Genomic DNA, 6752 nt, shown 5'->3' on the forward strand with positions numbered 1-6752 from the left:
GTTTTCTATGTCAATATGAGGCCCATGGGGATCCATTTCTATTTGAATCCGACACCATTGCATCATTCCATACTGTCCTGTATCTAATAAGTTAACAAATCTTACTGGTATTACCTCTTTGACATCTCTTGCCCGTTTCTCCTATCCTCTTCTTATACTGCCTCAGCTCTAGTTAAACCTTCATGCCTTCTCATTTGGGCTATTGGAAAAAACTTTTAATTGATCTTCTTCCTTTCATTCTCTCTCCTCTCCTATCCACCCTCCACCTGGATGCCAAATAAATATTCCTAAAACACAGATCCGATTATGTCATTCCCCGCTCACAAATCTTTATAAGCCCCTGTTTGCCTCTAGGAATTAAATAGACTCATCCTGGAACTTCAGACCTTCCACAATTTAGCTCCCACCTACCTCCAATCTTATTTCGTATTACTTCTATTTACATACTCTCTATTATAATTAAGGTGTCCTGTTGGCTGTCACCTACATAAAGCATTCCGTTTGCTGCTTTTGTGCTTAAAGACAAATGATTCCACGTGTCTGTAATGTATTCCCTCTTCAACTCCACTTTGTAGAATCTCTAACTTTCTTCAAAGCACAGTCCAGGTACCACATAAGGCCTTTCCTGGTCCCTCTTTCTCATGACATATTAATACTCTCTCCCTCTTGGAAATATTCTGGTTTTGTATTCCTATCCCTGACTCCTCCAACGGTATCTTAGACACAGTAAGCTCTTAATAGTTTGTTGAATAGAATTAAAAGAGAGGAGCTGAAGCCATGAAGGTGAGTGGGATCGCCAAGGCAGAGACAGGAGAGAGAGAAGAAAAGAGGGCCAAGAAGAGTGCCTTGTATAATACTGTCACTAAGGTATCAGGAAGAGAATGAGGAACCAGAAAGATAAACAGAGAAGGAGCAGTTAGAAAGGTAGGAGGAGAAATATGTTTTGCATGACTTCATATGAATAATAGATATCAAATTGCTTACCTTTGTAAGTTGGGGATGGAGAAGAGAAGAGACAGGGAGAAAATTCGGAACTCAAAATTTTACAAAATGAATGTTTAAAATGTTTTTACATGTAATTGGGAAAATATTTAATGAAATAAAAATGGATTTTTATAAAAGGAGGAGAAACAAGGTTAAGGGGAAAGAGGATGGTCAACAGAATTTAAAACTACACAAAACAAAGGTCAAGGAAGTTGAAGACTGGAAAAAGGTCTTTGTATTTGATGAGTGAGAAGTTGTTTTTGACTAATGGAAGAATAGTTTCAGTAGAGGGATTGGGTGTTGGAAGCCAGATTGCAAGGGGCTGAGGAGAGAGGACATAGTAAGGAAGTAGAGGTACCAAGTATATACAACTTTTCAGGAATTTAGCAGTAAAGGAAAGGAAAAAAATAGAATGAGATGGATGAGGTACCAAGTTCAAGGGAAGGCTTTTTTTAAGGATTTGGAAGACCTGAGAATGGTTATAGACTGATGGCAAGAGAGAAAGACAATTGCATCATAGTTCCAGAGGAGATATGTTGGAGAGGCAGGATGGTATAGAGCAGGACTTCTTAAACTTTTTCCCACTTACAACCTCTTTTTGTCTGAGAGATTTTTATGCAACCCTGGGTATATAGGTATATAAAAACAGGTATATAAATCGAACGTTTACTGATAATCATAAAGAAATTTATTTTAAAACAATTCTTTGGTATACATATAATTTTACCATTTATTAAAGATGAAAGCAAATTTACATACTAATGAGGTGGATATGCTTGTTTATTTACAAGTAAATACTTTTTCTTGACAGTAACAAATTTTTCAAAACATTATTTTTCATCATTTCAAGATTTTAAAAGTTATTAAAAATATTCCTTTGGTTTACTCCATGCTTGGTATTAAGATGTTGTTTTAGTTTGGCTGGTTTCATGCTCTCCACAGCCAAAACTTCATTACAAATTAAGCAAAGAAGTTTTTCCACACTATCATCATTATTAGAAGTAAATCCATATTGCAAAAATAATTTGACATATTTTTTTTCTCGTCAGTTTAAGTGTACTACAACCTGGTAGGCAAAGACTGCCGCATTGTCATCAGTATTTTTGCCTCTTCTGTCTAAATTCAGCCACTTATTCATAACCGAAAAATATTTTTGTTCTAAAATATGAATAAATATTGCCAATAATTTCTCAGATAAATACTAGCTTTAGTTTATGAAATTACATTTGTTTGTGCTTAATTTTAAAAGTTGATGTTCACATCTACATATACATACAGTGGTGATGGTAGAGAAATATTATTAAAGGGCTTTCATCTTGCTGCAATTAAACAGTTAGGTTTCTGTAAAAGAAGGAGATAACAACAATTCATAAAATCAAACAACCTAACACAGTACAATTCAAAGATATACTAATTTGATACTTACATGCTGAGGAATGATGGTAGGAAAATATTAAAAGTCATTATTTTCTGTCATTAAACTATTATGCTTCTGTAAGAGCAGAAAACTTTATATGTACAGTAATAACACTGCAATTCATAACATACCATAGTCTCGAATCTGAGCAGAGGTATTTCTGGTAGTGTTCATTTTAGCGTGAGAGCATGTGCAGTGCAAAGTGGCATGTTGTGTGTTCAGAACCAAGGCTACAGTGAAGTTGCATGATGCAACATGGGCAAGCGTTGCCAGTAACACCTTGGATTCATTACATGTTTGATTTTGAATTGATTTTTGGTCATTGTGTACTCAGAAAACCTTTTACTGTTGCCAAATTTTTCACAACACCCACATTTAGTGACACAGCCCCATATGGGGTCGTGACCCACAGTTTAAGAAGCACTAGATAGTGGACGGAACTTGGAATCAAGAAGATCTGGGTTCAAAACCTACCTTGGATATTTACTAGCTATGTGACCCTTGGCAAGTCATTTAAACTCTCTGTGCCTCAGTTTTCTCTTCTATAAAATAAGGAGGTTGAAATTGTTGACCTCTAAGACGTCTTTCAGCTCTACAGTCAGTCAGGTAGGAAGGAATAGTCTCAGTAAGGATAGTAAACTCTTTCTCTGAGACCAGAAGGAAGGAAGCATTGAGGAGTTTCGAAAAGTGGAAGAAAAGTGCTGTAGGAGTGCATGGCAGATGACCTCAGTATTCTGAGTTATTTAATTCAAATCAAATCAATGAGTGAACAGAAAAAGCTTAAGTACTTACTACATACCAAGCACTATGCTAGGTACTAAGGGTGCAAATAGAAAAGAAGAGACAGTCCTCGATCTCAAGTTCACATTCCAATTGGGGGAAACAACACATAAAAGAAAGTCCAGCTGCAGGGCAGATATAGATATCCAGAAGTCCTAGGGATGCATTGGTGGGGCACATGGCAAGCCAGAGGTCCTCAGGTTACATAAAAAGGGCCAATGGGAAAAATGGGGGACTACAAAACATAGACAGAGCAGATGATAAGGTCTGGAGTAATTTAGAAGAGAGTGGTAGGTAAGACTGATGGTCTTCTATCTCATACAAAAGAACAATATTGTTGACTATTGTCTCATCTGAGCCCTATGAGAATAAACAGCTTGGGGCAAGGGAGAATGTAGGGGAGGGAGGGGAGTCCCCATGGTGGGGTGTAATATCAATTAAGTTGGGTGTCTTTGATTGAGTCTTACTAGGTGCTAAACCCCAGGCCCAAACCCCTATCTACTAGGTGCTTAAGCCTATGTGGGTGTGAAGCCCTCAGGGTCCTAAGGGGAGTTGCTGACTCCAGAGCCAATAGTAGGAGCCTGAGTTCTGGTCACTCAGATGACTGTTTGATGACAGCCAAAGAGTGTATAAAAAGAGAGAACAGAGCTATTTGCTGGGGGCTTTCACTTTTGAAGGTGTGCTGATATGGAGACTCTGAGCAGCTGTAGTTAAGAGCCCTCCAGCTTGTAAACCCGAATGTTTGGACTTTGTTAAACCCTGTTATCTATGCATTGAGATTTGAGTCAGTCAAGGTCTGTCTGTTGATGTTTGTAATTTGCTCTGAAGTTCAGGGTGCTGGCTTCTTCCCCTGAACTAAGTGAGTTTATATGTATATGTTGGATTAAAGTAAGATTGTTAACCCCTTAACGTTACTTTCTTTAGTAAAGCAGATCAAAAGAATCTGTATTGGCAGCTTTCTGTGTGCTGGTTGTTGGTGGGTCTTACACCCCTCCAGCAGCTGCTAGTACATTGTTGCAACATGGTGGTGAGTCATCTTGCTACCCAGAGTCCAGAATGCAGTATTCATATTCCACAGTATATCTCCTCTGTGCCATGGTAGATAGATTCATCAAAAAGGCCCACACTAAAACATCAGAGACCCCAACCTGAGAAACAAAAAGAGTACAGTTCATCTGGAGAATGGTATAAGAGGGCAGTGAAAGAGAATATTGTGACTACAAAATATGGCAAAGTAGCATGTGAAAATTGTGGGGCTATGATGCACCAAAAAAAGACTGCTTTGAGAGACCTAGATGTGTTGGTGCCAAATTCACAGGAACTAACATAGCACCAGATGAACATATACAACCTCAGCTTATGTTTGACTATTATGGTAAAAGAGATTGGTGAAATGGCTACAACTCAGAGGAGAATATGACGATTATAGAAGAATACGCCAAAGTTGACCTGGCTAAAGCATGAACTGAAAGCTCAGAAGCTGCAGGAGGAATTAGCCTCAGGAAAGTTAATGGAACAGGTAAATTCCCCAAAATATCAATGGGGAGAAGAAGAACCAAATTCTCAAATGGAAAGAGACCATAATAGTGAAGATGAGGATGAAGATAAGTATGCAGATGATATTGATATGCCTGGACAAAATTTTGACTCTAAAAGATGAATTACAGTCCGGAATCTCAGGATTTCAGAAGACATTACTAAATACTTGTGAAATTTAGATCCCAATTCTGCCTATGATGATCCAAAAATAAGGGCAATGCAAGAGAATCCCTATGCCAATGCAGAAAAGAATCCTGATGAAGTTAGTTATGCAGGAGACATTTTCGTTCGATACCCTGGAGATACAATTTCAATGGCACAAACACAGTCGTTTGCCTGGGAGGCTTATGACAAAGGGTCTGAAGTGCATCTCCAAGCATATCCAACGAAACTGGAGGTGCTATATAAATCATTTAAAGTCAAGAAACAAGATTTCAAAGAACAACGGAAAGAAATCATCCTGGAGAAGTATGGAGGTCAAGAACACCTGGATGCTCTCCCCTCTGAGTTACTGTTAGCTCAAACTGAAGACTATGTGGAATATTCAAGACACAGAACAGTCATCAAAGGACAAGAACGAGCTATCGCCTGCTCTAAGTATGAAGAGCATGTCAAGATCAACAATCACACACATATCTGGGGTTCCTATTGGAAAGAAGGTAGGTGGGGGTACAAGTGCTGTCACTCCTTTGTCAAGTTTTCCTACTGTACAGGAGAAGCTGGGAAGGAAATCGCTAATGCAGATGAATATATTCCTGATGATGCTGTGGGAGAAGATCAAACAAGCAGACCAAAAACTCTAATGGAGCTTCACCAAGAGAAACAGAAAGAGGAGGAGAAGAAGAAAAAGAAGAAGAAACACAGGAAGAGTAGTTCTGACAGTGAGGATGAAGAAAAGAAGAAACATGAAAAGCTGAAAAAGGCACTAAATGCTGAGGAGGCCTGCCTCCTCCGTGTCAAGGACATCCTGTAGCTAGATGAGAGGAAGAGGCCCTATGGTAGCATGTATGAAGCCCGAGAGCCTACTGAGAAGGAAATGGAGGCATACAGGATTAAATGCCAGAGGCCAGATGACCCCATGGCTTCTTTCCTCAGACAGCAATGACATGACTTAGATGGAGATTCAGGGCACCCTACTTGTATATATTCTTTTTCGTCTCTTGGTTAACAAAGAAGGAAAAATCCACATTTGTTTTTCTTATTGTCTTTTAAATAAATTTCTGGAACCCTTTCATCAATTCATTGCTTTCTGCTCTAGGGGGAAAAACCAGCAAGCAGTATATTATGGAGATGTTTTCTAGAACTTTTAATTTGTTTACCGCAAGCTGCTTTCGACAATTCATTTCAAGAAATCAATTATCATGTGATTTTTTGAAGGTTTAATATTTATTTTAAAGGCTTAATAACTATAATATTCAATGTTTAGAAAAAGACCTCAAGGAAGGGGGAAAGTCAAGGGAGGTAGGGGGAATTGTGGTGTTGAGTCCTCTTTACCCTCAGAGTCCTAATGCATTCTGGGAAAACCTAGGGGAAGGAGAAGGCCAAGGGATGGTGGTGGCAGTTTTTCCCACTTGTCAGTGGTCCCAGATGGGTGCTATGATGGCCCATTTATTGTGCACCTCCACCTTTTCTGTTCTAATCTTCTATATTCTTTGTGCTAAGGTCTAGTCCTAACATTCTATATGAAGTAGGAAGCTAAGTAGGAGGCTAAGTCATCTGAAAAATATTGGGGGAGGTGGGAGAGGAGTTGCAATTAGGATAGGGGTGGATGCAATTAGAAGTGAGAGGAAAGAAGAAAATTGCGGGGGGGGGGGGGACGACTGGGTTCTAGTCCTGACTGCCATTCCACCTGACTGTTGGAGGAAGTGTGGTGCCAGTTCTGGTCAGGGGACATAGGTTCAAAACCTACCTCTGCAACTTGCTACTTTTCTGTTTTTGATCAAGGCTCTTTACCTCTATGGAACTCAGTTGCCTCAGCTGTAAAATGAGGGATTTGGGTTAGATGACCTCCAAGGTCCCTTCTACTTCTAAT

General features: G+C 39.2%; 1 pseudogene; it reads left to right on the forward strand.

Moving 5' to 3' along the window:
• The first annotated feature begins 4202 nt into the window (after nt 1-4202).
• LOC118842077 lies at nt 4203-5825 on the forward strand (annotated as a pseudogene).
• Nucleotides 5826-6752: the final 927 nt, after the last annotated feature.

The sequence above is a fragment of the Trichosurus vulpecula genome, chromosome 3 (genome assembly GCF_011100635.1).
Source record: "Trichosurus vulpecula isolate mTriVul1 chromosome 3, mTriVul1.pri, whole genome shotgun sequence".
NCBI classification, from domain to species: Eukaryota; Metazoa; Chordata; class Mammalia; order Diprotodontia; family Phalangeridae; genus Trichosurus; species Trichosurus vulpecula.